At 38.7% G+C, this 23,562-nt stretch overlaps 1 long non-coding RNA gene across 1 annotated transcript in view; it reads right to left on the bottom strand.

The window, feature by feature from the left end:
- Positions 1-10,177: 10,177 nt before the first annotated feature.
- Positions 10,178-23,562, bottom strand: part of LOC116573682 — a 34,404-nt gene continuing 21,019 nt past the window's right edge. The window contains exon 3 of the long non-coding RNA XR_004278935.1: positions 10,178-10,292. This is a non-coding gene — a long non-coding RNA (uncharacterized LOC116573682). The remainder of the gene's footprint in view (positions 10,293-23,562) is intronic.

The following is a 23,562-nucleotide window of genomic DNA, read 5'->3' as shown; positions in this document are numbered from 1 at the left end:
TGGACAGCCACCTGCAGAAAAATGAAACTGGACCATTTCCTTACACCACACACAAAAATAGATTCAAAATGGATGAAAGACCTCAATGTGAGACAGGAAGCCATCCAAATCCTTGAGGAGAACACAAGCAGCAACCTCTTCGACCTCAGCCACAGCCCCTTCTTCCTAGAAACATCACCAAAGGCAAGGGAAGCAAAGGCAAAAATAAACTATTGGGGCTTCAAGATCAAAAGCTTTTGCACAGCAAAGAAAACAGTCAACAAAACCAAATGACAACTGACAGAATGGGAGAAGATATTTGAAAATGACATATCAGATAAAGGGCTAGTATTCAAAATCTATAAAAACCTTAATCAAACTCAACACCCAAGGAACAAATAATCCAATCAGGAAATGAACAGAGGACATGAACAGACATTTCTGCAAAGAAGACATCCAGATGGCCAGCAGACACATGAAAAAGTGCTCCACATCACTTGGCATCAGGGAAATATATGATACCACCTCACATCAGTCAGAATGGCTAAAATGAACAAGTCAGGAAATGACAGATGCTGACGAGGATGTGGAGAAAAGGGAACCCTTCTACACTGTTGGTAGGAATGCTAGCTGGTACAGGCACTCTGGAAAATAGCATGGATGTTCCTCAAAAAGTTGAAAATAGAGCTACCCTATGACCCAGCAATTGCACTACTGGGTATTTACCCTAAAGATACAAATGTAGTGATCAGAAGAGGCACGTGCATCCAAATGTTTATAGCAGCAATGTCTACAATAGTCAAACTATGGAAAGAACCTAGATGTCCATCAACAGATGAATGGATAAAGAAGAGTGGTATATACAACGGAATACTATGCAGCCATCAAAAGAAATGAAATCTTGCCATTTGTGACGACATGGATGGAACTGGCGGGTATGATGCTGAGCAAAATAAATCAATCAGAGAAAGATAATTATCATATGATCTCCCTGATATGAGGAGTTTGAGGGGCAACTTGGAGGGTTTGGGGGGTAGGGAAGGAAAAAATGAAACAAGATGGGATCGGGAGGGAGACAAACCATACGAGACTCATAATCTCACAAAAGAAACTGAGGGTTGCCAGGCGGTAGGGGGTAGAGAGGGTGGTCGGGTTATGGACATTGGGGAGGGTATGTGCTATGGTGAATGCTGGGAAGTGTGTAAGCCTGATGTTTTACAGACCTGTACCCCTGGGGCTAGTAATACATTTTATGCTAATAATAAATAAATAAATAAATAAATAAAGTATGGTATATTCAGTCAGGGGAATACTACACAGCTATTGAAAATATTTTGTGCATAGAAATATACCTATCATATACTAAGAGATAAAGGTAGACTATAGAGCAGTTTATTTCATATGCTTTCATATTTTAAAAATAAAACCCAAATGAAGGATATGTGTGAATATAATTAAAAGTCTTAAAATTAAAAAAAAAAAAACAAACACATTTTAGGGGTGCTTGGGTGGCTCAGTCTCTAAGCACCTGACTCTTGATTTCCACTAGCTCATGATCTCAGGGGCACAAGATGGAGCCCTGCCTCAGCTCCACCCTGGGCACAGAATCTGCTTGAGATTCTCTGCCCATCCCCCCAACCCGGCCTGTGCATGCGCAGGCACACCCACATACTCTCACTTAAAATCACTTATTATTTTAATCAATACATCAAATATTTCATAAGTATCAAAAAAAATACACATAAAAAATAGCTCCTAGAATTTCTGCCTAGGTAGGTAGATTTCAAATAGTGTGTTAAAAGAAAAGAAAAGAAAAATTTTGGTGAGTGGTATAGAATTACAATCTCAACTATGGGCTTCCTGTACTGTTTTCATTATTAACAAATTTGGTTTTTGGGTGTCAAGAATTTTTTTCACAACTTTTAGAATTTCTACTTACTTGCTACCAAAAGGCTACATTCTTGAAACTTCCCCCATTTATTCTGCTGATCTTGTGTTGCTTTATAGCCATTTTTCTTACAGATCTTCTCTGTTGAGATATTCCTCACTTACAGACCTTGGTTTAAAGAGATACAGGAAAGTACTTGACCTTGTGATCCATGGATCTGCAGCTTATAGACATGCATTCATTGATTTATTTTCAAGTGTGTTACTATTCATCTTGCTTCTGAAAATTTCTAACGTTAGGATAAAGTCAAATGATTTGAGGAATTCTGTACTAGCTTTTCTCTTTCTTTGTTGCTTGATATATCAGGTGCCAAGGCTCACATTTTCAAATGTCTTGATACTGTAGGAAGTTGAGCTCCAACGAAACAATTCTACAACTAACTGAAGGTAAGGAAAAGATGCAAGATACATATGCAACGGAACATTGCTTTAAATCACAGCTATGACCCATGAGACTACTAATGAAAAGAAAAGAGTGTCCTAACGCAAAGCAACGTGAATTCTGTTCATCTACAACAGGCTGTAATCAATCTGGTACGCCAGTGTAATCTTCCCTGCAGCGTTCACCATGGTGCTGGGTGCTAGCCCACTATTCTCCATGCTCCCTGCTGCTCTCCCCTTCAGACCAGCATCATCTCTCACCCTGATTAATACCGGAGTCTCCAACCTGGCTTCTGTGCAACATAAACATGCCTGTGTTCATCCTGCCTGACCATCTATCACTGAAAACATCTCTGGCATTCCCTGAAAAGATGGTCTCTGAGCTTTGTTCACACATCCCAAAGGGATTTCAGTGCCACACATTCGGTTCTCCACAAACTAAACTTGTTTCCAAAATTCCATGATATCTGCCTCCCCGTACTTTTGTGCGCTCACTATTGTTCTGCTTGGTCGCGCTACCCAGGTCAAAGTTCCCTTCAGCACTTTGTATCTGTGAGAACCCTGCTTTCTCACATCCTCTCCATGTTTTGGTTCTTAATATCACCCCCACAGCCTGGTTTTTGGACTCATTCACAATCCTTCCTCCTCCTGTAAACACATTCCGCTTGCCAGTATCTTAATTAGCAAATCACAGTGATGAGACGATTTCTGAAATGGCCTTGTGGGAAGCTCTGGGAAAACCTCCACACTGACATTCATAACTGTTGAAAAGTGTGAAAACAATGCATGCAGGTACTTAGAGTCTCTGTAAATGCAGCAAATGAAGATATATTTATTCCAGAAAATCCACTAAATCTTAGTCAGAATGGCAAAGTCCTTGGCATTTAATCTATAATCCATTCCCTCCCATGCTCTACAGCTTGGTGTAATGGAAACTCTACCCCAGAAGGCCCGGCCCGGAAGACAGGCTCCCTCTGTCTCCAGCTCCCAGTCTAGGGCTGTGATTCCTCCACCAGAGGGGCAGACACCCCACTCTCTGTTGCAAGAGCTCTACTCCAGGCAAGAGCAGCTGAGAGGACTGGGGCTCTGTTCTGCCCACCCCCCACCCTGACCCAGCCCCACCCCTAGGACAGAAGAACAGCACATGTGACAGACCAAGAACACCAGAGCTCCTATGGCCCCTGCCCTGCACAATGCCTGGGAAGCTAACGCGTGGTATCTAAGAGAATGCAGTGATTGTCCTTCTGGCATTTCCTTGAAGGTTCATGACTATTATTATTACTGTGGAATGAGTTAACTGAACCTGTTGATCCAAACTCATTTAACAGTTAAAATTAACAAAATAAAACACTCTTTTGTGCTTCAAATGCCTCTTAAATATTGCTTTCCACTTTCTTAGTTTATATATACTTTTTAAACTAACCAAGTAAACTTTTCCTCTGTCTCTGCCATATTGTCATGTATATTTCATCAACCTTAGTCATGTCTCTCATCTCCCTTCTGCTGTCCGTCCCCAGTGCAGATGCTCACCATCTCTTACCAAGACATAAAATAAATCCCTCACTTCAGTTTCTGCTGTAGGAGATTACAGATATCTCTACCAAATTCATCTTCCTAAGAAACAACCTTCCTACTAAGAAATGTCCAAAAATTTTTCATAGCCTACAGAATAAAATTCCTACCCTCACATTCTTGCTGCCCATCACCTGGCCTAAACTTTCTTCTCTATTCTAATTCCCTACCACTTCCTGAATGATATCCTACGAATGAAAGAAGAACCACTTCAGGAAATGATGACTAAGAAATCACACCTAAATGAATTACTGAAGTTTTTTCTTAAAGCCCAAAAGGAAAGGGTTTAATGCCTAAACAATTTAATAAGAATGTCAACTGATCAAATTATTATTTATCCCATTTATTGAAATTTTGTTTAAGAAGGTGCTGAAGAGAGAAATGCTTTTGTCTGTTTTTCTTTAATTCAACTCTGGTTACTGGAAGCTCTTATTATAGTATCAAAGATATATAACAACATAATCTTTAAAAGGCTTCTTGTATAGCAGTATTTTATAAAGCTTTTTTGTCATGATACATTCTGTAACTGACTGGAAGTTTGTTTTGGGGAGTAGGGAGGATAATTGCAAAATGGCTTAAAACACTTTAAACACCAAGACGTTTAAGTCTGAAATATTTAAGGGGAGAAAATTATAGTTTACAGGTATATTAAAAATATTCTGAGGGGCACCTGGGTGGTTCAATGGGTTAAAGCCTCTGCCTTCAGCTCAGGTCATGATCTCAGGGTCCTGAGATTGAGCCCCACATTGGGCTCTCTGCTCAGTGGGGAACATGCTTCCCCCTCTTCTCTCTGCCTGCCTCTCTGCCTACTTGTGATCTCTGTCTGTCAAATAAATAAATAAAATCTTTAAAAAAATATTCTGAGTCATAAAAGATTACCACAAATGGACAGGTCATTTTTATACTGAGGACCGTATCTTAGAGGTATAAAGAAGAAAAAAAAATCACAATTTAGCTCAACCAACTTGTCTGAACTAAATATCCTTCATCTCATTATTTTAATAACTAGGTAAAAAATTGAGTCATAGTATACTATTATGAATAATTACAACACAAATGAAGTTATAATAAACTTAGTTTAACTTAGTTTTGAGCTCATTCAAATTGATTTACATTATTTCTTCTTCTTTAACATGAAAAGGGTTGGCCACAAAAATTTCAGCAGTCCCTTAAATTGTTTATCATTCAGAGTAGTTGTAGGATCAAATAAAATCATCATCATAATAATAGCATTATGAATAACATATAGTGAGTCCTGAAAATATACCAAAATCTATGCTAAATGCTGTCCATGCACTATCTTGTTGAATCTTTCCAATAAACTAATGAGGTAGATGTTTTTACTTCTACTCATGATGTGAAGGCGAAGACAAAGCACCCAAGATTTAGGGAACTTTCTAATGAGAAACTCAGGGTCCTGAGCAATAGACTACACTTCCAAATGAAAGTGCCAAACTTGGAAAATCCTTATAAATCATATGGGAGCATTCCTCAGGGGCTTGCACAGGTGCTCTCTCTGATGGTCCCCCTCTGATGGGAGGGGAAGGTCATATTTTGTGCTCAACAAGGAACTATGTGGTGACACGGAAGGTGGATGGGGAGGAAAACATGGGTTTGGACTCTGGCTCTGCCACTTTTCAACCACATGGCCTTTTACGAGTCCCCTAGCCTCCCTGAGTCAGGTTTCATCGACCAAGAAATGAGAACAATAACACATATTGCATTAGTTTGCTCAGGCTGCCATAACAAAGTACCACAGACAGGATGATGCCTTAAACAACAAAAACCTATTTTCTCACCATCTGGAATCTGAAGTCCACAATTAAGGAGGCAGCAGGTTTGGGGAGGCTGGGCTCCTTGGCTGGCAGGTGGCTGCCTTCCTGTGTCCTCACACAGTCATCCATTGGCCTGTGTTGTAGGTGAGCTAATCCATCTTCTTACAATGACACCTGTCCTATCAGATTAGGGCCCACCCATATGACTGCGCTTGTTTTTACATAGCTAGATGAGGGCTCTATGAAGCCCTATCTCCAAATACAGTCTCATTCTGAAGGTGAGGGTAAGGACTTCAACTAAATTGGCGGTGAGGTGGGAGAAGGCAGATACAATTCAGCCAATTAGATCTACCTTCTAGAGTTTCAGTAAAATTTAAACAATGTAAATCCCTTGTGTGGAATTAGGAAGCCTGTATGTTCTAACATCTCTATTACACAGCAGTAAAGCCAGGATAATTGGGTTCCTACTACCTTTTCCTAGCTGTATAAATTAGTAAAAATATACATATTTTCAAACATTGATATAATAAGAAAAGGTTAACACAGGAACAGGTTTTGATTCTTACAAAGACCAAAGGTGAGCACTGTTCAATTCAACGACTTAAGGCTAGCTTTCATTTTGTTAAAGGACGTCTAAGGAAACAAACAGAGAATAAATATCCTCACTAATAATAAATAAATCCTACATACACTTTAAATCCCATCCCATGAGCTCAGTGGGATTGCACAAACGCTCTCAACCAAGCTCATTCACTTTGCGGTTGAGGAGGGAGCCTGCAGCCAGGGAAGTGACTGATCCCAAGTCACACAGACAGTTCCCCGCAGAGCAGGGCTGATTCATACCTCACCCTTCCTTCCCTATCCCATGCCATCGCCTGGGGTTTTCCCAGGATCGTGGGCTTGACCGTTTTCCAGCGATTACTTCAGAAACAACACTTACTTCATGTCTGTAGAGTTTCACAAGGAGCTGCCTTCCTCATCGGCCCCTCATTTCAACCTAAGTCCAATTTAGGCTAAAACAGTTTTGAAAAATCTGTGACCTCATCTTGCAAAATACTTTGTAAGCCCTCATCAGTGCCTGCAGACAAAAATCTCACCACTCAAATAATACACATTTCCCTAGCTAAAACACATAATAAAATATGCATTAACGTTACAACCAAGACTCATTCTAGCTCAAATGATGTAGTACATGTGCATACTTCCTTTCCTACCACTATGCATTTCTCACCATCACCTGATCAAACAGCAGGTGTCAAATAAGTTCTCAAAATGCTTCCACGTTACTGGCACATCTGCCTTAACAGTATTAAGCAAAATGAAGAACTCAATTACAATTCTCTGGTGAGTCCTTGGGCTACTGTCCGCTAAGGAAAACCCCTTCAAAGAGCCATGCATTGTAAGAAGTTTCTTCCCAAGTTCTTCCAGGGAGGAACTAGCCCAGAAGTAAATTATCCTTCAGGAGAAGCCATGATATGACCCCATCCCACTCGTTGCCTTACACACATGGGAACATAAGCATGAAATTTTGCTCCAATCTGACTTGAAGAAAGCGGGAACAATGTGGAGAGCACACACTTTGGACTCAAAGGAACAGCATTCAAGTAGAGATACCATCATTTCCTAGTTGTGTGACCAGATTGGTAAAAACGGGGGTAACAGGATTGTTAGTTTGTCACACATGTAAAATAAGGTAATGTGTAAAATACATGTAAGCCTAGTGCTTGACATGGAATAGGCTTTATTTCCCCCCCCATGGAAGTTAATTATTGACAGAACACTGAGGACAAAACTACAGATGAAGATGATTCATTGCTTTTCAGACAGACTGCACTGCATGGTGGTCCGGAGAGAATTTTTATCACTGAATTTAGAAAAACAATGACTCAAGCCCCCACCTGGAGTCTCTCTCTCTCTCTTTTTTTTAAATAGGCTATCTTAAAAATCTTAAAGAGGGGACAGAACACAATTCATCTATTCACTCTTGGAAGTGAAGCGCCAAGGAGGTTTCAAGGAAGTTCAAGATGATTCCCTGGAGGAAGAACACGTTTGGCTTAAAGCACTAAGTAAGGGACAGGGACCCAGGGGTGTGTAAAACAAGGACAGGAATGCGATCTGCTCCCAGGGCAGGCAGTAAGGGGGGCTGCCCATGACAGATGGTGGAAAACATTGTTTCTACTCCCACTTCCCTATTTTAGGCTTTGTCAGCCAGAGGTTGCAAGGGCAAGGCATTGATACTGCCAATGATAAGGCATGCACTTTCCCCACACCTTCTCCCACTCAGCGCACTGGCTTCTGGGGACCTTTGGGGGTCGAAAACTCTAACACTAGGAAAATGAACCTTACTATGTCACCAAAACTTTGGGTGAACTACTTAACATTTTAGAACCTCAGTTTTTCCCAGCAGTGGAAAGAGGCATGTAAAATGCCTCACTGGACAAGGTGTGTGCTGACTAAATGCTTAACATTAGCATGATCACTACTCGCACAGAGCATTTTTGTGAGGATTATGTTAAAAACATCTTAAAAGTACTTAACAAAACCTGACACATCGTGGGTAAAATTAACTATTTCACTTTGTATCATAACTGGGTCATTCAGTCTCATGAGCTGCTTACTGGAAGCAGGGCTGCTTGCTGAGTTAACAGGTTAACAGCAGTATAAATCTAAGTCATAGGACAAACTCTGGAGTGCAGCCACAGGAACGGGGACAAGCAAAACCACCCCAGGAACACCGCGACCTCTCTGCCAGTGGTACAAGAGTCAACTGTGTATTTAAGTCTTGAGACAGTTGTTGTACATTGACTGTGCATCTGGTCAACGGACCGATGAGGGGTTAGCAAGATAATCAGATGCAAACACACTCAATTTGCACAGTGGAAACACCACTGACAGGGAAGGTGAGGTTTGCGAGTACAGCATTGCCTGCACTACAATCCTAATGTTTTCTTCTTTACTTCCTTCTGAAGATGGAGCTTCAAAACCATTCACTGATTATTATGAGAAGGAAAAACTCAACACCAGCAAATTCTAAACAAGTTACCAGATTTGGAGTAGTTTTTGTCTTGAGATTATAAAGGAAGAGGCATTCTTCCCGTTTCTGAGGAAGTGTATGCTTTTACTTCTGAGGAAAAGAAACAAAACAAAACAGTGGCAGAAAGTAATCTAGTTATTTCAGTATTCTTTTGGCCTCCACATCTGTCCCTTATTTGGGGCTGTTGAGGTTGGTTTGGGGGCAGACGCATTTGATCCAAGTCAGTCCTTTTATTGACCAAGCCCAGGTAACTCAAATTCAAATGAGGAAATACCAAGCCCCAGGCTACCTCACATAGGAAAAAATATTAAAACATACAACTGCATAGAGAAAATATCAAAGGATCTACTATATCCTACTTTTTAAGATAGAAACATATAAAAACTCAAATTTTTATATGACATATGTGTTCTATATGTATTTTATTCTGTAAATTTTATTTATATTAATAAATAACCATTTTATGGATATGTTTTTGCATTCTATAAAAATTTTTGTGTTTCTTCGTCCCACTAGTTTCTACATAATTACATATATTCTTTATGTTTACCCAGGTGTATATGTATATAAATGAACAGGATGTCCCATAATCTTCCAAAGATGTCCCAGTTCTTCTTTTTAGACATGTTCTAGTACCTGTGTCACTTCTATGGACATTTGGGATTAAGGAGATCAGAGCTTCACACATGCCTGTAGTTTGAATTTTCCTTTCAGTCCCACCAAAGCCCAACACACAGTTCCACCAAAAGGCCACTTTCAGTTGGAGAGGCTCAGGCTTGGTTCCATAACCCTGCCCCTCATAATCCTCCACTTGAAGGCTGACCAGGAGGGAGAAGACCATAATTATCAGATCTGTATAGTCAGTAAAGTATGTTCTCAGACCCTCTGAGCAAAGGTATTAAAAGGAAAACCATAAGCGAATGTCTCTCTGACAGAGTTGGAGAATTCACCCAGGATGTCCCCCACCGCCATCCTAGCTGGTGTTCTGGAGAATGCCCCTCCCCTTCTGCATACTGCTACCTCTCCCTTTATGGATATGGACCACAGTTGCCCCCCAGACAAACACCAGGCACGATGTGTGTGGGATGGGGAAACTACAAGAGTCACTTCTGTTTGCCCATACAGCTCTTTTTTCTTCCTTTAGGACCCTTGCCCTGGCAGATTTGGGGGAACAGATTCTGTGAAAAATGCTTTATACCAAGGGCAAATTTGTCCATAATTTTTTTTTAAGATTTTTATTTATTTATTTGAGAGAGAGAGTACAAGACGGGGCAGGGCAGTGGGAGAAGCAGACTCCCTGGTGAGGAGGGAACCCAATGTGGGGCTCAATCCTAGGACCCTGGGATCATGACCTGAGGTGAAGGCAGACACTTAACCAACTAGATCACCCAGGCACCCCATCCATAATTCTTAACTGAAAAGTAAATTTTATGACCATTTTTGAAAAGAAAAACTCTACAGTGGTTAACACTGGCAGTTTTACCTTGAGTAAGAGATGGGTCAGCTCAGCTGTTGAGGTCCTACAATGCTGTAGTACGCAGTTCTCTCAGGATAACAGGCCCGGTCCATTTTGTGGACATTTCTATCCTTAAGACCAGATATCCCTTTTCAAAAAAAAAACTTTTTTAGGCTCTACTATGGCATCTGCCCAATGAATCTTACCTAGTTTCAGTCTTAAAAGGGTGATCATTTGTTCAAGTAACTCAGAAAAATCCACTGATTTCTTTTTTGACTTGGTATAATGAATTACTATTACATTTATGGCATATTGATTTATTTCACTTAGCTGTCCTTCATTTGCATACAAACTGCTCTGACCACAGATAGGTGTGAATGGCAGCATGGTGACATTCAGAGTCACACAGTTGTGTGGCCTTCACCCTTTCCTATGTGATCTGACAGGGTTATAACCAACACCGTGTTTGTAAATGGAAGGACAGGATTGGAGAATGGCTGGAACCCAACTTTGCACACCTTGACCCTGACTCCTGGAGAGGAGGCCTGGGCCATATCCCACCCCCTCCCCTCTATGCCACAGGCTCGGTTCTTGGTGACAAGCTGCAACTGCCAGGGATCTCAAGCTCTGAGGAACTTGACTGCCACAATTTTTAAGTACTGTGTGCTCTGTAATGCTTTGGCAATCATAATGCTGGCTCACATTAAATGAAAGAAATTTATAACTCGAAAAAAAAAAAAAAAAAAAATGGGATTCCTGAGTCGAGACAAACATAGCAAAACAGAAGCAGGTATCAACCCAACTCAGAGGTAAGTAATTGCTGACCACTGTAGAGTTTGTTAGCACAAAAACAGGGACTAGAAGCCAGGGTTGCTGGTGTGTAATCTACAATTTCCAGATCCACAGTCCTTCCCCCATGCTACCCTCACCCCCTGGCCTGCATTCAGTACTCTAAGCGTGCATATAATAACAGTTACAATAGACTAATATTTATCTAGCACTTACTATATACTAGACAATGTACAACATGTTTTGCATTTATGTATTTCCTCACTTAATCATACAACGGTATGAGCAAGGTACAATGATCCCCATTTGAGGGACTCAGAAATTTGGGCCTAGAAAAGTTAAGAAATTTACTCAAGGTCACACACCAAGAAAATGCCAGTTAACCATGTTTCAGGAATAATCTGCACCTCTACTATATTAATTTTGTCATTCCTTTCTGATGCAAGCAGTCTCTTTTTATCTTTCACCTGCAACAGCTAACATAGCCACTATCCAAATGTATCCTAATTACTTCTCAAGAATGGCTCTTACAGCCAGCAAATAATATCTTGATTTCCTTGAACTCATTTCCAAATGTAAGCAAAAGAAAATTTAAACTCATATAAACCAAATCTAAGGGACTTTTTTTTTTTTTTACTCCATATATTACTTACATGCTCAATGGAATTCTTGCCATATCAGAAAAAAAAAAAAACAGTTTCTTAAAGCAGTGATGTATATTTGATCCTGAAACAAAAAATAGTTCCCCTAAAAATTGTAACAATGATGATAACCAGTACTCAGTGATGCTAAGGTTCATTCCCTTAGGAATGCCATTCAGTGGAGCAAGATTCATTTTGAGAATGTGAATTCATATTTATTTTAAGACACAAATAAAACAAGCCACAAAATGGTCTGCAGAAGGAGATCACGGCAGCTTCTCCAGGTTAGCGGGGGGCGAGCCACAAAATTACCACTTGACACCAAAGATCGTTAAAAGGAAGTACTCTGAATATGAAGAGACACAGACAATCATTCTGGACCTAAAAATCTAAACCAGTAGTGGTTCTTGGACTGATATTGACTCTCATCACACTCAATACTGGTTGCTCATTACTCTGGAACAATTCAATTCTGTTCTGCCTGTGCTTACTCCAATTAAAGGCAAATTTGGTTGTAACCTTTAAAATTCAGACTTTTACACTTATAGCCTCTATTAGAAAACAGTGTCTAGAAACCAGAGAGGGAGACAAAGCATAAGGGATTTTTAACTCTAAGAAACAAAGAGGGTTGCTGGAGAGGAGGGGGATGGGCTGATAGGGTAACTGCGGGATGGATACTGGGGAAGGTATATGATTTAATGAGCACTGGGTGTTACATATGACTGATGAATCACTGACCTCTACCTCTGAAACTAATAATACACTCTATGTAAATTAATTGAATTTAAATTAAATAAAAAAAGAAAACTGTCTAATAAAGCCTTCTGGAATTATTCAGAAACATCCATTTATATGCATTAGATAAAAATATACTCTGTCGGGGCACTTGGGTGGCTCAGTGGGTTAAAGCCTCTGCCTTCGGCTCAGGTCATGATCCCGTCTCTCTGCCTGCTTCTCTGCCTACTTGTGATCTCTGTCTGTCAAATAAATAAAATCTAAAACACACACACACACACACACACACACACACACAGTTGATTGCTCATGATAAAAAGTACCTAAGAAAATTTAAGAGGACTAGAGACGTTTAGGCACAAACCAGCATAGACTGAGCTTCTGACTGTCATTTAGAATCCAGGAAGAGCAATCCCCACTGTCAGATCCCATCCCATACAATCAGTCTTTTTGAGTGTTTCTAGCCATGAGGATATCTGTGGTTCACGTAATTTTTCATTATCCTTAATTATTAGAAAGTTTTTCCTTATCACTTCCTTACCACTATCATCAGATAGCACGTAACAATAATGTGTGCTCATGACAACCAAACTATGATTATTACTAATGGGTTTTCAACAAGTCAGAGAGATGCACGTGGGGCTTCCCACAATATAGACTGCATATATATGACCAGGGAGAAGAAGGCAGAATAGCTGAAAAGCCCGTGCTTTGAGCCCCTCTGTTTGGATATCTTGTCTACTTTATTTTTAGATTTCAGTGTATCAAATAATGAATGGGAATTGGGCTTAAGATATGGCCACACAGGCACAATTTCTAAGCGGAAAGAAGCAATTCGAGGCTTCAGTGCCTTCCACCCCTGGCCCTCCTGGAATGACTGATTGACCAAAGCTGGTACATGCCCAGCTGTGGTTATGGTCCCACATAAGTCACCTGTCTGTTCCTTGAGCTAGGCCAGCTCTGGGGCTCAGGGCAGGTTACACAGATGGAAGAGTGCCACCTCATGCAGTGGGCAGAATAAAGAGTGGCGGATAATTATTATTTTTTGCTGGGCACAAGATCTGATATAAATGTAAGCAATGCAGTATTTTGGTCAATTTCTAATTTTTAGTGTCTTGAAATTTCCATTACAATCAAAATAATAAAAAATGTCTTTTGTCCACACTCATGAAATTGTACACATGAAACATGTACAGTTCCTTATATTGAAAATGTTTTAAAAAAAGAAAATATGGAAGCAGTTATCTGAAGAAGATAAATTATGCTAAAATAGCAAATCAGCTGCTGAACTCAATACAGACTTCCTTCACATGGCACTTCTACTGTGGGTTAGCGCAATTACTCATAGAACCTCACTGGTTCTATGAGTACCCCAACCTTTACCTGGGTATGTTGAATATGCTGCTTCCTCAATGCAAATGGTAGGGACAGCACCAATGTATCTCATAGCAGCAAACAGATGTCATAGCTCAAAAAGAATCTGCCCCCCTTCTGCTTGTGTCCTGCTGGTCAGAACTAACCTCATGGAAGTGCAGTGGCCGGGGTGCCAGGAGAAGCAGCAAGCTCAAGACTGGGAGGTGCCAGTAAGGTCCATCACATGACCACTTAGGTAATAAATGCCTTTTACTCTCCAATCTAAACATGCCTAACTCCCACATGTTCTCCAAATGGCATGGTTTCCTCAACCTTTTTCCCGGCTTTCTTCCAATCACTGCTCTGTTGTAAAGATTTTTTTCAACAATGGTATGTGAGCCCCTTGATTTCACAGACAGGACTTGGGGACCGTGTTTATTTTGCAAAGGAAAAGGGATATAGCTTTCAGTAGACTCTCAAAGCAGTTGTCCTGAGAAAGTTCAGGGATCGCTACTCTGGCAGCTCATTTTCTTTCTAATAAAACATGAAGTTGGGGTGCCTGGGTGGCTCAGTGGATTAAGTCTCTGCCTTCAGCTCAGGTCATGATCTCGGGTTCCTAGGATCGAGCCCCGCATCAGCAGGGAGCCGGCTTCCCCCTCTCTCTCTCCCTGCTGCTCTGCCTACATGTGATCTCTCTGTCCCTGTCAAATAAATAAATAAAATCTTAAAAAAAAAAAAAAAAAACACCAAGTCAATGCAATGTTCTAGCAAAGGTCTGAATAGCATTATTCTACTACTTACTCTGGCTATAGTAAATACAAAGATCAGAATAAAACAAAATTTGCATTCATTTTTTAAATATATTGTTGCCCTTACGGACCAAAAATATATTTTAATTTTTTCAAAATATTTTATTTATTTATTTGATAGAGAGAGAGATCACAAGTAGGCAGAGAGGCAGGCAGAGAGAGAGAGGGAAGAAGCAGGCTCCCTGTCAAGCAGAGAGCCCAATGCAGGGCTTGATCCCAGGACCCTGAGATCATGACCTGAGCCGAAGGCTTTAACCCACTAAGCCACCCAGGTGCCCCTATTTAAATTTTTTTTAAAGATTTATTTATTCATTTTAGAGAAAGAGAATACACATGTGTGAGCGGGGCGGGGGGCAGAGGGAGAGGGAAAGAACCTCAAGCAGACTATACTGAGCACAGAGCCCAAAGAGGGGCTTGATTCTAGAACCCTGAGATCATAACCTGAGCCGAAACCAAGAGTTAGATGCTAAACTGACTGAGCTACCCATATGCAGCTGACCAAAAAAATATTTTAAAAGGTACAGCACTTGCACTGCTGATAAATTTTGCCTTTTCATAGTCAAATGGTCTAGAGTAGTCTTTGTTTTTATCAATCTTTAGACTACATGCAGAGCTATCCATTTTTGTTGCATGGGCTGAGTACTCTCATCATTTTGAATACTGATCCTATCATAAATCAAACCAGCTGTCTTTGCCAACCAGCTTCAAATCTTCTGCATTCCATCAATTTATTCATATAAATCATTTACACAAGCCCTGGACCAGTTAAGCACAAAGAGCCAAACCACAGAACACACAATGGTTCCCTCCAGGAAAATGCTATCACCAGCATACTCTGGGTACCATACTCTTCATAGATCTTCTCCCATATATGTAGTTGTCTCTGTTTACCTTCTTAAGAAGGTGTCATCACGTCTGTCCTTATGCCATTAGTGGCTCTTTTCAAATAAGCTCTTTATTTATTTATTCAATTTTTAAAAAAAGATTTTGTTTATTTGACAGACAGAGATCACAAGTAGCCAGCTCAGGTCATGATCTCAGGGTCCTGGAATCGAGTCCCGCATCGGGCTCTCTGCTCGGCAGGGAGCCTGCTTCCCTCTCTCTCTCTCGCTCTGCCTGCCTCTCCATCTACTTGTGATTTCTCTCTGTCAAATAAATAAATAAAATCTTTAAAAAAAAATCATTAAAAGTCGCATCCCCAAAAGGCAACCTGAAAGCTCTTCTATTCTAAGGATGCTTTCCTTGATTCTTTTTCTAACCTCCCGCACCTAAATACACTTTTAATATTAACACTTTTACTACAGAACTATCACCATAGAGGATGTGAAGCAAGATATGTAACATCTCAGGACTTGCTTTAAAAAAAAAAAGTGGGGGAGGGGATGCAGCGCTATGATCTGCTAAATGGTCTTAAAGTTTCCTGCAAGTCAAGAATTGCATGGTTCTGTGACTTTTGCTAAATAAACAGAATAAAATAAACAAAACAATTTTCTTGCCAGGAGTTTAAGGAAATTCACTGATGGATTTGTACTGATTTACTCAATAAACTTAAGCCTGAAGAAGTTATGGAGTTTTCTACATTAATATTCATAATCCAAAGCAAACTAGGAAATACTCCATAATACTCATATTCCTTTGGAAAAATACCAGCCCTCCTCCTCATCAGGCATTGAAATGGCCCACGTCCCATCAGTAATATCTACTTAACATTGGCTGATGATTCCTTTTAGGTTGGCTGTCTGCTGCAGAGGGCAAGTACGTCCAAAATTTTACAAGGTTAACTATGTAATAATTCAATAAAATTTATTCTAATGAATGTTATAAGACTGTAGCACAGGAAAGAAACAGAGACATTACATGCTGAGTAGGTGATAAATGTTTAGGCAGGTGAATGCAGCCACAGCTGGTGGGCAGGACTTGTCCTGACCACCATGACCTCTGTATGGAGCCCCCAACTGCCCATTCAAAGCATCAAGTCTGCAGCACTGACCTTCTTCTCCCATGAAGGCCATACCTAATCACACGATATAGTGGAACAGTCTTTCATTGAAAGTACCCAAAAGCACTTCATAGAGGAGAAAGCCTTCATTTCAAGACAGAAGAAAAAAGAAAAATCAAATCTACTTTGCCTCTTGAAGCATAGGCATACCATATAACCTGAAGGATCATGTGGCTATAAATATTTTTCAAAATATATTCCATATTAAGGAATCATTAAAAGCTATAAATAAACCTTATTCCAATCCAATAAGTAATGCCTCCAGATAAAATGTGAGTTGTTTACACAAGAAAAAATAATTGATCATTATTTTTTCTTCCTCTTGCCTTACCTTATACAAATACTGCTTATAAAAATAATCTCTAAGGGGCATCTACAGACTTAAAGTAAATGAATTTCACTTAAAAATAAGTAAACACTATCTTTTTATTGGTCTATTCTCAAAGAGGATTCTTGTCATGAAGTTTGTGTTGAGTTTTGATTTTTGTTGTGTGTATTTGCTTTACATGGGTTTGCTTTGGTTCTTATTCATTAAGCAGAAAAAACACCTTTCGTTATCATTTTCACCAATTAATAAGGCAAAAGTGGTTTTCAAATGATAAGCATTTTGATAAATAGTTATAAATGCTTAAGAATATTTCTTAAAGCAAAAGTCCATGTTCCCAACGTGGATTCCTGAACCTAGCAGGAGGAGAGCAAATCTTGTTCTAAAAGAATTACACTTGCCTATTTTGAGCCCCTACGTGGGGCTCCCTGAAGGACTGATGGAAGGCACTCTCCTTTGGCCTCACCCAAAAGTCTGTCAAGGTGAATAATGGTCAATGCTGAGGACATTCCTTGATAACGCTAACAGACACATGAACAGGTCACTGTCAATAGGGGAAAGATGAGAGCTGGGGCAAACAACAGACATCAAGGGCCTGAGAGGAAAGGCTGGAAGGAGAGATACTTCAAATAACAAGGGCTTTGGAAAGTTCCTGTGCATAGTGGGAATTCTAGAAAGCCACACATAGCCAAGGCACACCGCATCAGAAAAGGAAAGAGAAGACCCAAAGGGTCTTTCACCTCCTGCTGATGGTTTGGCTCAGGGTAAACAGAAAGTGATGTTAAAGTAAAGCTATAAACAGCACAGCTAAACAAAGGAGCCAGTCAACACAGCCAATGTGCAAGACTGGGAAAGGGCTTGTTCATTTAATTTTTCTACTGGATTCCAGGCATTTTAGGAAATCGTGGTCTAGAATTCCAGATCCAGGAACATGCTAAAGGAACAGAAACTCCAGAGAGCACAGGACAAAAAAAATACAATATTTACAAAAATAGTGTATAAAAGTCACTAAGCAAACACACCACTCTAACCCACAGCAAGTGACGGCAATATACCCTGAAGACAGAAACATCTGATGCCCAGAGTTCTCACATCATATTATTCAAAAATGTCCACATTGCCACAAAAGGTGTCAACCATACAAAGAAAGAAGAAAACAGGGTCTATTCACAGAAGAAGATAATAACAAAAACTATTCCTGAAGACACACAGACACTGGAAGGAAATCAACTGTCTTGGGCACCTGACTGGCTCAGTCAGAGAAGCATGTGACTCTTTATCTCAGGGTCCTGAGTTAGAGCCCCATGAATAGTGTAGAGATTACTTAAATAAATAAAACTTAAAAAAAAAAAAAACTCAACTGTCTTAAATATGCTCAAACAGCTGGAAGAAACTACACACATGGAAAAAAAAGGAAAACAAAAGAAAGATGTTTCAACAATTTAAAAATATTAATAGGCAAAGTTTATTTTATTTTAATTTTTAAGGAATGGACATTTTAAAAAATAGAAATTTTGAACTGGAAAGTATTTGAAATGAGAAATAGCCTCAAAGCTTTCAACAGCATATCTGAGCAGGCAGAAGAAATATTCAGTAAACTTAAAGATAAGGCAAAGTAGCAGAAAGAAGAAAGAATGAAGATAAATAAGCAGAACATAAGATGCCTGAGGGACACTGTCAAGTGTACCAACATATACATAATAGAAGTTCCAGAGAAAGAGGCAAGAGAGAGGGAATTAAAGAACATCTGAAGAAATAATGGTTAAAAACTTTCCAAACTGATTAAAAAAAAAAAAAAAAGAATCTATACATCCAAGTATCTCAATAAGTTACAAGCAAGATATATTCAAATAGATAAATACTGATATTGTAAACAAAATGTTGAAAAACAAAAACAGAGAGAGAATCTTGGAGGCAACAAGAGAGAAGTAACTCATCATTTACAAGAGATCCTCACTAAGATTACACTGAATTTCTCATCAGAAACCACGGAGGCAGTGGGAAAACATAAAAGGCTGAAAGAAAAAAAAGCTCAGAAAACTAGAATTCCAGATTCAGGAAAACTAACCTTCACAAGTGAAGATGAGGTTAAGACATCCAAGATAAACACAAGCTACAAAAAATGCTAAAAGAAGACCTTCAGGCTCAAATATAAGTCATTGAAGTGCAACCTAAAACCACCCAAAGAAATAAAAATATTGTCAAATGTAAACTAGATAGGTAAATATAAAAACCAGTATTAGTACATATTTGGTTCATAACTCATCTTTTCTTTCCTATATTATTTAACAGACATATACATGAAACAATAATTACAAATATGTATAATGTATAAAGCTACAATAAATGACAATAAAAACATAAATGGGGAGGGAAAGAGCTACATTAAGAGTACAGCTATGTAAGCTACTAAAGTTACGTTCCTATAAGTTAAAATTAGATCTTTTGTTATAAGACATTAAGTATAAAAACTGAAAACAAGCACTAAGAAAATAACATGAAAAGGGAATCAAAGGTTTACCCCAATGCAGCTAACAATGAATCAAGAGAAAAGTGATTTAAACACAGTAAGAGAACACTGTTATCATTTTTACTCCCCCAAATCCCCAGCCCCATGCAGATCTGTGAGGGTCTTAAGGCAAAAGTCCACATTCCCACTGTGGATTCTTAAATCCAGAAAGGAGGGCCAGCCTTGGACCCTTACCATAGAAACACTGTTCTGGATATGTCTCCTGAGGCAAGGGAAATAAAAGCAAAAATAAACTATTGGGACTACATCAAGATAAAAAGTTTCTGTACAACAAAGGAAACAATCAACAAAACTAAATGGCAACCTACAAAATGGAAGAAGATAGCTGCAAATGACATATCCCATAAAGGTTTAGTATTCAAAATATATAAAGAACATACCAAACTTAACAACCAAAAAACAAATAATCCAATTAAAACATGGGCAGAGGATGTGAACAGACATTTCTTCAGAGAAGACATCCAGATGGACAATAGACACATGAAAACATGCTCAATCAACATCACTCATCATCAAAGGAGATGCAAATCAAAACTGCAATGAGATACCACCCCACGTGGGTCAGAATGGCTAAAAATTAACAAGTCAGGAAACACAGGTGCTGGTGAGGATGCAGAGAAAGGGGAACCCTCTTGTGCTGTTGGTAGGAACACAAACTGGTGCAGCCACTGTAGAGAACAGTGTGGAGGGTCCACAAAAAGTTAAAATAGAACCACCCTATGATCCAGCAATTGCACTACCAGGTATCTACCCAAGGAAAATGAAAGCACTAATTTGAAAAATACCTATGCATCCCTATGTTTATTGCAGCATTATTTACAATAGCCAAGATATGGAAGCAGCCCAAGTATCCACTGATAGATAAATGAATAAAGGATATGTGGCATATATACACAATGGAATATTACTCAACCGCAGAAAAGAATCAAAGCTTGTTAACTAATTGTGATAATCATTTCACAATATATGTAAACCTAGTCATACTGTACACTTTAAACTTCCACACTGCTGAATGTCAACTGTATCTCAATAAAACTGGAAAAAATTTAAAGAAAAAAAATATGACCCAACTACATGCTGCCTACAAGAGACTCATTTAGATCCAAGCATAAAAATAAGTTGAAAGTAAAAGGATGGAAAAATACATTCTCTGCAAATAGTAACCAAGGGATAACCAAAGGATAACTATGGTGGCTATAAAAAAGCCTATGGACAGAAGAGATTTAATCAAAAACTGTTATAAGACACAAAGAAGAAATTTATATGTTGATAAAAGGTCAGCATAAAAATATGTAACAATTATAAATGGATAAGCATCTAAAACAGAGCTCTAAAATAGCTGAAGCAAAAACTGAAAGAACTGAAGGGAAACACAGAGTTCTACAACAAATAGCTGGAGACTCCATGTCTTTCTTCAATAATGGATAAAAAACTGAATGGAAGATTGAGAAGGAAATAAAGCACTTGAACCACATCATAAAACTTAATCAGGCATATGTATATGGAATCCTCCACTAAAAATCAGAATACAAATTCTTCATAAGGATACATGGAACATTCTCTAGGACAGACCATGTATTAGACCACAAAGCAAGTCTCAACAAGGTATCTTTTCAAACCACAATAGAATGAAGCTAGTAATCAATAAAAGAAGAAAAACTGAAAATTCACAAATAAACGGAAATTATGTAACACATTATTAAAACAATTATGGATAAAAGGAATCAGTAGGAAGTTAGAAAATACTCTGAAATGAATAAAAAGCAAACACACAGCAAACCAAAACATATGAAAGGCAGCAAAAGGAATACCCAGCTGTAAACATCTACATTAGAAAACAAGGAGGATTGGGGTGCCAGGGTGGCTCAGTGGGTTAGGCCGCTGCCTTCGGCTCAGGTCATGATCTTGGGGTCCTGGGATCGAGCCCCACATCGGGCTCTCTGCTCAGTGGGGAGCCTGCTTCTCTCTCTCTCTCTCTCTGCCTGCCTCTCTGCCTACTTGTGATCTCTACCTGTCAAATAAATAAATAAATAAAATCTTTAAAAAAAAAAAAAAGAAAAGAAAATAAGGAGGATCTCCAAACAATCACCTAAAATCACACTTTAAGAACTAGAATTAAAAAACAAAATAAACTCAAAGGTGGTAGAAGGAGGGACATAATATAATATTAGAGCAAAGACCAATAAAATAGAGACTAGAAAAAGAGAGGGAAAAAAAAAAGAACACCCCTTAGGTATTTGAAAAGATCACCAAAGCGGACAAACACTTAACTAGACTGATGAAGAAACACAGGCAGGAGACTCAAATTACTAGAATCAGAAATGAAAGTAGGGGGGGCACCTGGGTGGCTCAGTTGGTTAAGCAACTGCCTTCAGCTCAGGTCATGATCCTGGAGTCCTAGGATCCAGTCCCACATTAGGCTCCCCGCTCAACAGGAAGTCTGCTTCTCCCTCTGACCTCTCCCCTCTCAGGCTCTCTCTCACTCTCTCGCACTCAAACATATAAATAAAATCTTAAAAAAAAAAAAAAGTGGAAGGTGGAAGTAGGAAAAGTTACTGCTGACCTTACAGAAATTTTAGAAATTACCTAAGAATACTATGAATAATTATCATATGCCAACACATTGGATAATCTAGATAATTTAGACAAACTCCTAGAAACACATGAACTACCAGAATGACTCAAGAAGAAAAAATCTGAAGAGACCTATAACAAGTAAAATGATTGACCAGTAAGTAATCAAAAGAATGGCCAGGACCAGACAGTTTCATTAACGAATCCTAGCAAACACTGAAAAAAATAATTAACACGACTCTTTAAACTGTTCAAAAAAGTACAAGAGAAGAGAAGAATTTCTTACCCTTTTATGAAGCCAGCATTACCATGATACCAAAACCAGACAAAGATACCACCAGGAAAGGAATCTATACCTCTAACATCTCTTATAAATATAGATGCATGTAAGCTTTAACAAAATACGAGCAAACCAAACCCAAAAGCATATAACCAAGTGGGATTTATCCCAAGAATGCAAGAGAAACAATCAGTTTAACACACTACACAAAAAGAATATGGGAAAAACCACACATGATTACTTCAATGGGCACCAAAAAATAATGTGACAGAATCCAATACTTTCATGACAAAAATACTCTGTAAGCTAGAATTAAAAGGGAACTTTCTTAACCTAATAAAGGGGGTTATGAAAAACCAACAATTTATATAATATCCAATGACTGAAGACTGGATATTTACTTTGAAGATCAGGAATAAGACAAAGATGTTTGCTTTCTGCTTTTTTATTCAACATTGTGCTAGAGGGCCTAGTCAGAACAATCAGGCAAGAAATTAAATGAAAGTCATCCAACTAAAGAAGTTAGAACTGAAACTATCTCTATTCACAGGTGATATATTATGTATATAATACATACAGAATAGAAAAAAATACACAAACCATTAGAGCTAATACATAAATTCAAAAATGTTGCAGGGTATAAGATGAACACACAAAAATCAGTTGTATTTCCTTCCACATACCATTAATAAAAAATATGAAAATAACATTAAGAACTTAAAATAGCATCAAAAATATAAAATGTTTGGAAATATATTTAACAAAAGAGGCATAGGTTTGTACATTGGAAACTATAACACACTGCTGAAAGAAATTAAGAAGATTCAGACTTCCTGTGTTCATGAATTAGAATTTATACATTGTTAAGATAGTAATATTCCTCAAAGTGATCTACAGATTCAATCCAACCCCTATCAAAACCCTAGTACCTTTTTTTTTCTTTAACAGACAGAAAGACCAATCCTAAAGTTCAGATGGAATCACAAGGGACTTCCAATAGATAAAACAATCTCAAAAAAACAAGAACAAAGCAAAAATCCTCACACTTTCTGACTTCGAAACCTGCTACAAATGAGGTACTAGCATAAGGTTATATATACAAACCAACAGCATAGTACTGAGTTCAAAAATAAATACATATATCTATGGCCAATCTATTTATGACAAACAAGACAAGACCATTCACTTGGGAAAGAATAATGTCTTCAACAAAGGCCGCTTGAAAAACTGGATGTTCACATCCAAATAAATGAGGTTGGACCCTTAGCTTACATTATATGCAAGTACTAACTCAAAACAGATCAAAGCTTAAATACAAGTTCTCAGACTATAATATACTGTATATATACTCAGAAGAAAACATTTGAGTACATTTTCACAATA

Source organism: Mustela erminea, chromosome 14, assembly GCF_009829155.1.
Source record: "Mustela erminea isolate mMusErm1 chromosome 14, mMusErm1.Pri, whole genome shotgun sequence".
NCBI lineage: Eukaryota > Metazoa > Chordata > Mammalia > Carnivora > Mustelidae > Mustela > Mustela erminea.
Note: the sequence above shows the minus strand (reverse complement) of the source record. Positions and strands in the feature narration are given on the sequence as shown.